Genomic DNA, 10,720 nt, shown 5'->3' with positions numbered 1-10,720 from the left:
TGCCAGGAAGTTTCATATCAGCGTACACTCCACTGAAGAGTGAAAATCTCATTCTGGAAACATCCCCCAGGCTGTGGCTAAGCCATGTCTCAGCATTATCCTTTCTTTCAGGAGTGCTAGTTCTGCAAGGTTCGCAGGAAAGCTTAAGAAAAGTTTGGAAGGTAGGAGACGAGGTACTGCTGTGAGGACAGGTCGTGAGTTGTGCTTGGGTAGCTCAGTTGGTAGAGCATTTGCCCGCAAAAGGCAAAGGTCCCGAGTTCAAGTCTCGGTCCGGCACACAGTTTTAATCTGCCAGGAAGTTTCATATCAGCGCACACTCCGCTGCAGAGTAAAATCTCATTCTGAAACTGAAGAGTTTCTGTCCATCCTGTCAAGGAGTTCCTTGAAAAATTAAGTGGATTCCTATGTTATATTGTTGACTGAATTTACATAAAATTATGGCTTGTCTTTTTTTGGGTACATACACATTTTATTTTCTCTGTTATTACTTTTATGTAGTAATTTCATGAACTGGCACATTCCATGACCTTGGAGATTTGCTCCTCTATTTGATGCTATGGAACTAGATGTGAAAATAAATAAAAAAATAAGGAGATTTTCAGTTTCCACAATTGTTATAATTTCAAATACTGTCTTAAAAATAAACAGGTAAATGAATGGAAAAATTGGAAACACTGCACTGGCCACCTAAGTGTCCAAACTTCAATAAGAGGAAAGGATTTTTTAAAAAGCTATTAGTGGTAACATTTGAAAAATAGCCACTGTAACTCACAGTGTACTATAAAATATGTTAAGCACAACATTCATAACTGTCCACCTTAAGAATGTACCTTTAACCAATCAGCATGTACTGAAATTGGGGTGTGGGGGTGGACGACTGAACAGTTATAGTGCTGTCAAAATCTGTAAGATGCACAAACACAGTTTACAATGAGCAATATAATGCAAATTTTGCACATCACTTATCAACATTTGAAAATGTCTTCTTTCAGGTTTTCATTCAAATACACCTGCATACTTAACCAACATCATTCCAGAATGCTTTTACACATATCGTTTAGACAAACACATTTGGTTACTTTCACATCATTAGCTCTCTCCTACCTACTTGTGGTGCCTCTGTATGAAACTGCATTGATCCCAGTGAGTTCTACTAACATATTCACAACGTTTTCTGTCTTCCACTGAGGTCTTAAAAAGATGGGTAACAATTCCATGGCATTCAATATTATACAAAATAACTAAAAGAATACATCATTGGCCACTCCTATAATTTAACAAAATATTTCTACTCATGAATCCAAATGCTATATAATAATAATACTTTTAATTAATTAATACTTGCCAGTAACAAAAATTTGCAAAGGATAGAATGCTATTCACTACTGGAGGTGGTGTTAAGCTACAGACAGGCACAATGAAAAAGAAATATTCAGCATTTGGACTGGGTCTTTCATTGGACATAGATAAAACACACACATTCCCACAAGCATAAATCACATACACATGGCCACATCTGGGTGCTAAGGCCAGACAGCATCTGAGTTGAGCAGCAATCTAAATGGGTGGGTAGTGGAGGTATGGAAGAAGCATGGGATGGATGTTGGTAAGATAGAAAGCATATGTAGTACTGGAGTGGGAGCAGGAAAGGGAATAGGCAGGTGGAGAGAGGGACTAGTGAAAGTTGAGGCCAGGGAGGTTACGGGACAGAGGACATGTTGCAGGAAGAGTTCCCAATCATGCAGCTCGGAAAAGCTGGTGCTTGTGGGAAGAATCGAGATGGTTGAGGCTCAGAACCAGTCATGAAAGTGATGTTCATGGTGTTGGACATTATGCTTAACTGGGTGGTCTAGTTGTCTCTTGGCCACAGTTTGACAGTGGCCACTTATGTGATGGACAGAGAGCTTCGTAGTTCACATGCCCACATAGAATGCAGCACAGTGGTTGCTGCTAAGTTGGTACATCAAATGGCTGCTTTCACAGGTGACACAGCCTTTGACATGGCAGGAAATGCCTGTAACAGGACTAGAGTAGGCGGTGGTGGTGGGGGGGGGGGGGGGGGGGGGGATGTATGAAGCAGGTCTTGCTTGTAGATCTACTGCACAGATATGAGCCACAAGGCAGTTGGGAGCAGTGATAGTGTAGGGATTGACAAGGACATTGTTTTGATTGGGTGGGTGGCATAACACCAATGTGGGAAGGGTGGGGAGGATAGTTGGGAGAATATTCCTCATTTTCAGGTATGACAAGAGGTAGTTGAATTGAATTGAATTGAATTTTATTTGATCCTGTAAGATTACATTGTGTACAATAAATGTACGTGTAATATAGGACATGTCAAAGTGTTAACACTTCTTATCACTTATTTTTCTACACCTTTAGCTTACATTTTTACATTACTGATAATGAGTAACAATATATACAAATTTAATGGCATAAGTATTCTGCAACACTGTAAAACTCTTTTTCAATGAGATAGTCCTTAAGTTTCTTTGGAAAGTCATTATGAAGTACACTATCTTTCAGGGTTTTGGGCAGACTTCTTAGTAGTCTGATACCAAAGTACTGGGGTCCTTTTTCTAGCATTGCCAGTCGGTGGGGTATGCTCCGTACTTCATTCTTCTTTCTTGTATTGTGGGTGTGTACACTAGCATTTGTAATCCAGCCCTCACTATCTTTTGTGATGTACATTATTGTTTTGTATAAATACAACGATGAAAAAGTTAAGATATTTAAATTCTTGAAACAGTTTCTGCATGTTTCAGAGGTCTTTCTTCTTAAAATGGTCCTAATTGCTTTCTTTCTTTTTTTTTTTTTTTTAAATGTGAACACTCGTTTTGTCTCTTGTTTGTTTGACTTTGCCCACACAGTCACTCCATACTGTAAGTATGGTTCGAAAAGTCCATGATACACTGTACACAGAAGGTTCTTGTCTAAATATTGTGATAGCTGCATCATTAAGAATATGGCAGAGCTCAGTTTCTTACAGACATTATTAATATGTTTTTTCCATTTCAGTTCATTATCCACAAGAATACCTAAGAATCTAGCAGATTCTACTTCTTCCAGCCTTGTTCCATCAATCCATGTCTACAGCCTTTTCCTTGTTTTTAAACACTGCATACATAGTCTTTTTTTAGATTTATAACCAGTTCATTTTCCAACAGCCATTGAGCTGTGACATTTGCAGATATGTATGCTCTTCTCTCAAGCTGTTCCATATTTTGGTCACTATTTAGTATTGTCATGTCATCAGCATACAATATTTTCTTTTCTTGCTCCTCAACACCTATATCATTAACAAATACATTAAATAACAATGGCCCCATTACTGAACCCTGCGGCACTCCGTATTTGATGGATTTGGTTTCTGATTGGTACGAGTTTCCTAATGATACATACTGCTTGCGGTTGCACAAGTATGATTTTATCCATTCACCTGGTTGCCACCGAATGCCATAGTTGCTTAATTTTTGTATCAGCATTTCATGGTCAATGGTGTCAAATGCTTTTGAAAGATCCAGAAACATTGCAGAGACAACCTTTTTCTCATCCAAGGACTGTAAAATGTATTCTATTAGACTGACAATTGCTGATTCTGTAGATTTACCCTTTCTGAAACCATGTTGTGTGGGCATGAGAATGTTATGAAACCCAGGTGCAGAATGTGATTCTGTTGCTCAGGTGGTACTGAGTCAGGAACTCCATTCGGGTGATACTGTGAGTCATGATTCTGTAGCTCAGGTGCTACTGAGTCATGAACTCCATTCAGGTGAGACCGTGAGTCGTGAGAGGGGTGCTGCATTGTGGTCAGACAGCGGTATTTGGGGGGATGGTAGGCATTTGGAGGGACAAGGCATACGGGCTTTGTTTCTGGGCAAGGTTGGGAGGGTAATTTCAGTCTGTGAAAGGGTATTAATACTTTTGGCATATTTGCTGCAGGAGTCATTATCTAGCAGGCTTCGCATCTTTACAGTGTAGTCTTTGTGGGAGAGAACAGCAGTAGCATTGCCTTTGTCAGCAGGCAACACAACAATCTCAGGGTACTTTCTTAAGTCCCACATGACTGCCATCTCTGCTGTAGTGTTTGGCTTTGTATACTTATTTCTCATCAGAGCATAACCAGTTTCACAATGGACTTCTTTAGATGGTAGTCAAACTGGAACCTGTTCAGCAGTGCTGTTGATCCAGATTGAGATTTTCACTCTGCAGGAGGGTGTGTGCTGATATGAAACTTTCTGGCAGATTAAAATTGTTTGCTGCACTGAGACTCAAACTTGGGACCTGTGCTTTTTGCGAGCCAGCACTCTACCAACTGAGCTGTCCAAGCACAGCCTTACTTCCACCAGTCCCAGTCCAGTAAGGAAGGTAGGAGACCAGGTTTGGACTATGAGGACAGGTCATGAGTTGTGCTTGGATAGCTCAGTTGGTAGAGCACAGGCCAGTGAAAGACGAATGTCCCAAGTTCAAGTCTCGGTCTGGTGCACAGTTTTAATCTGCGAGGATTTTCCAGTGCTGACGATGTCTGCAACTGAAGTGCAGCATGAGCAAAGTCAAGTCCCCCATCCAGAAATGAAACCGCATTGTCACTCAGCTGCATGTTAGTCAACATGACAGCCTTGCACATAACATTCAGTGATAGTTTGTCAATGAGATGTAAAAATTTTGATCTTTGACATCATGTAATTTTCGTTTGTGCAGTACCAGCATGTGACACTGCTATGATCAAATGGAGAGAGTCACAACAGGCAGCCCACTCTCGCCTGTGGTTGTGATTTTATATATGGAGCAGTTGGACGAAGAACCCCTGACATCATCCAAATGGAAACCCACTTGCTTTATAAGTTATGTGGGTGACACACCACCTGGCGCCATTGGAAGGGACAACTTCCTGGACTTTCATGCACATCTTGATTCTATACAACCCATCATCAAATTTACTATGGAAACCAAAGCAGATAAGAGACTACCATTCCTGGACAACATTGTCAAGAGAAGAGCTGATGGCATCCTGGGCCATGGTGTGTATTGGAAGAAAATGCATGCTGACTGGTATTTCGATGCCGACAGCTGCCACCACCCTATAAGATGAATGGAGCAATAAAAACACTAACACACAGAGAATAACCAAATCAAATGCAGAGTCTCTGTCCCAGGAACTGGAACAGCTCAGAACTGTGTTCGGAAAAAAATGGTTAATCCGAGTGGCAGATTATACCCACTCTCCACCCCACCACTACTTTAGAACCTGGGGAGATGGAAGAAGTCACATGTAAAACGTAGCCACTATCCTTGCACTGTATACCATCGAACTATCACGAAAAATTGGATGCATACCACAAATGCACCTAGTAAATACTGTCTTTTGCCCACCCAATAGAACACAGGCATTACTAGGGAGTGTGAAAGATACTTTGGTTTGCAAAGAGCTGCGGTATATCATATTCCATGCCAACGTGGCAATTATATTGGTCAAACAGTGCGCACCATCGAAGATTAGTGCTGAGAACAGTGGCATACTTGATTAATGTACTTCAACAAGTCGGCAGTTGCAGAGCACTATTTGAGAATGATGCGATGGGATATGAATGAACCAGGAGCACAAAACAGACTTCAAAACAATGGGAGAGCATCATTAGAGAGGGCATCAAAATTCATACCAGGGACATTCTCATGAACTGGGACACAGCTACAATATCAGTAAGGCTTGGGAACCAGCTCTGGGTCTACTTAAGAAGACACTCAGCAAACACAATGATCTGAAGGCAAGAGCGGATGGAGTAAATACACCTGTTTAGCAGATGCTGACACCATGGCCTCTTCTGCACTAATGCACACCCTCAGGCACAGACCGTATGTGGAATGACTGATGAAGAAAAGAGAGGTAAGTTGGCTAAGCACCCCCAGGAGCTCAATTTGTCAGTACACCTGACAATGGCAACATGTGTGAACACTAAAATATTGTGCCAGTTGGACACTACGAACTGGCAGTGCACCTGTGAACTGTTCAATCAGCAAATATGTTGGGAGAAACTGAAAAAGCGCATCATACACCTTTACAGGGAGGAGATGTATCACAGCATGAAGAAATTTGAGGAGCTGCATCACCAAAGATTATGTTTGTTGAGTGCTCTTGCATTCTTTAAGAGATTCCATGCCGAGCTTGTTGTACTGAACTTCGCTAACGCCACACATCATACTGATTCAGTATCAGCCAGGAGAATCAAGAAGCAGGGCAGCCTTGACTTGTTATGTGAGACAGTACACTTCACCTACCGGGAACTTGAGTACAACTCCCAGTGACAGTTTAAACTACATTTACAAATGACCAGTCTTTCTAACAACTGGACCTGGGACTGGGTTGGTGGTGTTAGCTTAAAAGGTAGGCGATACCACATGTGGGATGGTTACTGGACATCAAACATCAAAATTTTTCTATCTCATTGACAATCAATCACTAGAGGCCACATGCAAAACTGTCATTAATATGGCCATATGCACTGAGTGGTGAAGCAGTTCCAGTTCTGAAGTGGGGCTTAATCTTACTCTTACCCATAAGCTCACATCAGTCATGGACATTGTCAGTGCAGTTGAACAGGTTGCAGCATGACTAACATATGAAGCAGCCGAAGAAGTATATCATAAGACTTGTTGTGCTCTGATGAGAACCAAACCTATGAAGTCAAACATCACCGACAGAGAGAGGGTGATCATGAGAGACCTGAGGGAGTGCTGTGAGATTGTTGTCTTACCTGCTGACAAAGTCAATGCTACTGTTGTTCTCTCTAACAGAGATTACACTGAGAAGATGCAGACCCTGCTAGATGATGACTCCTACACGAAGATTGACACTGACCTCTCCAAGACAGTGGAGAACAAGACTAGGACACTACTCAAGGACTCAGATTTACCAATGGGGGTGGGGGTCATCAAGAAACTGTTACCACAAGAATCTGTACTGCCAAGACTAAGGTCCACAATGATAGGCTGCCTTTACACCCATTGTCAGCAACATCCTCCCACATATTTGCTGGCAACATCTGTCAGAAACACTAAGGGATCACATCGGCAGTTCTGTGGATTTTGTGGTGCCTCTATGAGACTCACTAGAACCCATCGATCAGAAATTTGACAGGAAGACCACTGACCTTTCCCGGCATGTCCTGACCTTCAAGTATTTTCTATATAATGGAGAATACTATGAACAAACAGAGGGAGCTGCAATGGGCAGCCCACTGTCGCCTGCAATCACTAATCTGCATACAGAGCACTTGGAGAAAGAAGTCCTCACATGATGTGTATGGAATGCAACTTTCTTTTTCTGCTATGGGGATCACAAATTCATCATCTGGCTCCATGGAAGAGACAAACTCCTGACTTCCTCGCACATCTGAACTATATACACCCCAATATCAAATTTATTATTAAGACCAAAGAGATGAGACCTAGTCCTCATGGTCATGAGAAAAGCTAGTGGCACCTGGGTCATGGTGTGTGTCAGAAGAAACTGCACACGGAACAACTCAGAACTGTGCTCCAAAAAAATGGTCACTCGGAATGACAGGTGATACACAATCTGCAACCCACCACTACAGTACGACCTAAGGTGAGGGCGAAGTCATGGAGGAAGTGGTAGCCACTACCTTTATACTATATACTGGCACAATAGCAAGAAAAATGGGATGCATACTAAAAAGCACCGAGTAAAAACTGTCTTTTCCACCCAACAAAACATGGGCGTTATTGGGGAGCATTAAAGATGACTTCAGTAACTGGAAGCCTGGTGTGCATCAGATTCCATGTCAGTGTGCAATACATATATTGGACAAATAGTGTGCAACTTTGAAGATCATGCTGAGAACACCAGTGGCACACTTGAATAATGTACCCAACAAGTTGGTTATCACAGGGCACTGTTTGTCCAACAATCATGAACGGAATATGAATGTACCACAAATTTAGCACAGACTTTGAAATACGGGGATACTTTCATCAGAGAGACCAATGAAATTCGCACAAGGAACAATCTCATCATCTGGGAATGCAGCTGTAATCTCCACAAGCTTGGAACCAGCTCTGGGTCTACTTAAGAAAACACTCAGAAAAAACACAATGATCTGGCAACCAGGGCGGATGAAATTATTACATATATGATGATAGTGGCATTTCTAATCACTAAAGTATTCATCCCTTTCGGCACCGTCGGGTGACTAGGGCTTCCTGTCGAGTAGAGAGCCCTCTCATGTAAGGTAGCGAGGGTTTGGTGTTGCCACGTGATGTCATAAGCTTTTTGTAGGCTGAAGAAGACAGCAACAAGGTTTTGACATTTGGTGCAAACCGCTCTGGGATGGAGCCAGAAGGCGCTGAGACTCAAGGAGCCAAAACAGCCACCTGCTCACCATGCATTTGAGCTACTTACAGATAATACTGGTGAGACTAATTTGAGATGGAAGCCCCGCTCAAAATACAGCTGAAGATGGTAAGGAGATGATGCTGACAGTCCACTGGTAAGTGTTTAGAGCGTTTGAGTGTGGATGCGGGTTGGCCCTGGGGCTGTATCAGCGCAAAGGGCTAGGGCACTCAAGAATCCCCACTCACTGAATGGAGCATTATAGGGCTCCAGATGGTGTGTAGTGAAAGGTAGGAGCAATCACTCTATCCAATGTTTAAGGACGTGAAAAGCACGTTGATAATTCTCAGAGCCAGAGGTTTGAGCATTGTAGCAAAATGTTTGGCTACAGCATCTGGACCAGTCAAAACAGCACCATTCAAGAAATACCAAGTACACCTGCATAGGACTGGTATCCATAGAGACGTCTGACCTTTCCCCAGACCCGTGAAGCAGGCACATGAGGTCCAATGGCTGAAAGTTAAGTGACAGACCCAGGCACAGAGTCCTTCATAGGCAATGAGGTACTCAAATAATGTATGCAGCTTATGGCATTGGAGAGTCTCCCTGTGATCTCTAATGGCCTTGGCGTTTTGCAAGGTCCACTGAGGTACTATCTTCTGACAGGGGGATCCAAAAAAATAGGGAATTACCAAGTTGGCTGCTGATAGAATGGCTGCTGTTGCACTCTGGACAGCTGCATAAATGGCTCAATGAAGCAGGGAGCTCAGAACGACAGTGGATGTGAAACATCCCTGTCAGCATTGTGGAGAGCCCATCTAGGCATGCGCTCAGGGGAGTGATGTTGAGGGAGAGACAGGAAGATTGGTAAGTGGTTGCTACCAGACAGGTCATCGTGGGACTTCCAGTGGATGGATGGGAGATGACCATGGTTGCAAACAGAAAGGTCAATGGCTGAGTAAGTTCCACGTACTACACTGAAGTGAGAAAGAGATTGAGATCTGCCAATACATTTTTGATGTCTTTACTGCAGCAAGTATCATGGTTTCATGGGACAATGGGTTATGGGCACTGAAGTAGGTCAAGACTAGGAAGGGTGGGAGGAGTTGAGAAACCAATGTAGAGAATACGTTCTGAGACACTCCCGCATATGGAGAGTGATAAACATTACAGCCACAGCCTCCAAAGTTGTATCCAGAGGCACAAGTCTGCTATGTATAGAGCCCAGAACATATGTGCAATCTCTACCCGACTCGCAGCCCTTAAAATACCGCCAGTAGCCATGAAGGGCATGGGTTAGCAACGCTAGAAACCAAGGTTCCTGAAAGGGCAGTGCAGAAAGTAGGGGAAGAGCCTACAAGACATCGTAGCTCATTCATATTGTGGGAAAAAGGTAAAAAAATGTAATTTCACCATAGAATCATGCTGTCACTATACTGCGAGGGTGTGAAAGGACCAAAGAAACAGGTTACATCCCAGGGCCACCTGCTGCCACTAGCTGAGACGTGATGTTATCAACACACACACAGGGTCTGAGAAATGTTGTGTGATGCAATGGAGCCTCAAGGGCCACCAGGATCATTGCTGCAGCCACAAAAGCAGAGCATATGGGTTCTGGTGGGGTGAGGACCACCTGAATTTCATTATCTTGGAAGACTTCTTTTTGTCTTTCTTCTCCTCGGTGTGTTTGAATGACTTCCTTGAATTAGTTTCAGGGACTGAACAAGAATGTGAAGCCATATGACCAGCAGCCTGTGGCCCATTCAGCTGCTGGTTGGTATCCAGCTGTAGATTGGCAGAAACCTTGAAGAGGAGTATCTTGAAGGACCTCTTCCTAGCATGAGAAACTGGATGAGGGTGATGCGCCTCCTGCTGGGTGATGGGAATTGGTTTCCCCAGTGGGTGGGTAGGCGTTGCTCCCAAAGTGAGTGTGGGAGTACTAACAGGAGGAGAGCCCTGACTATCAGGTGGGCAGGTGTGTTCAGACGGCCCAGAGAGATCGCTGTAGGATGCATAATGGGGGAGAGTGCTTTTGGCAGTGAGGGTGATGTCATCATAGCTGTAGTGTATGGCATTGTTATGCATGCAGGACATAGATGCTCATACTTTTTCTTGGCATGTCAGTCTGTCCAGAGTCTATGTTCCAGTATTTTTTGTCTCTGAAAGATAGTGTAGCCTCATGAAGATCCCAAGAGCAATTATATCATCCTTTTGGCTCTCTATGGGCATGACGGAGAATGTGTACACCCCATTGCTCCAAGTTGGCACACTGCAAGAGGAGTTCACAGTAGAAAATGATGTCTTGAACCATGTTTAGACTATTATAGGGAGTGACAGTCACTGGAATGTTACCCAGCTTGTCACAAGAAA

General features: G+C 43.2%; 1 non-coding gene across 1 annotated transcript; it reads left to right on the top strand.

Moving 5' to 3' along the window:
* Positions 1-202: 202 nt before the first annotated feature.
* Positions 203-277, top strand: Trnal-caa (transfer RNA leucine (anticodon CAA)). The gene has a single exon. It is a non-coding gene; the product is annotated as a tRNA-Leu (tRNA).
* Positions 278-10,720: the final 10,443 nt, after the last annotated feature.

This window comes from Schistocerca gregaria, chromosome 7 (genome assembly GCF_023897955.1).
Source record: "Schistocerca gregaria isolate iqSchGreg1 chromosome 7, iqSchGreg1.2, whole genome shotgun sequence".
NCBI classification, from domain to species: domain Eukaryota; kingdom Metazoa; phylum Arthropoda; class Insecta; order Orthoptera; family Acrididae; genus Schistocerca; species Schistocerca gregaria.
This window is presented reverse-complemented; position numbering and strand designations above follow the sequence as displayed.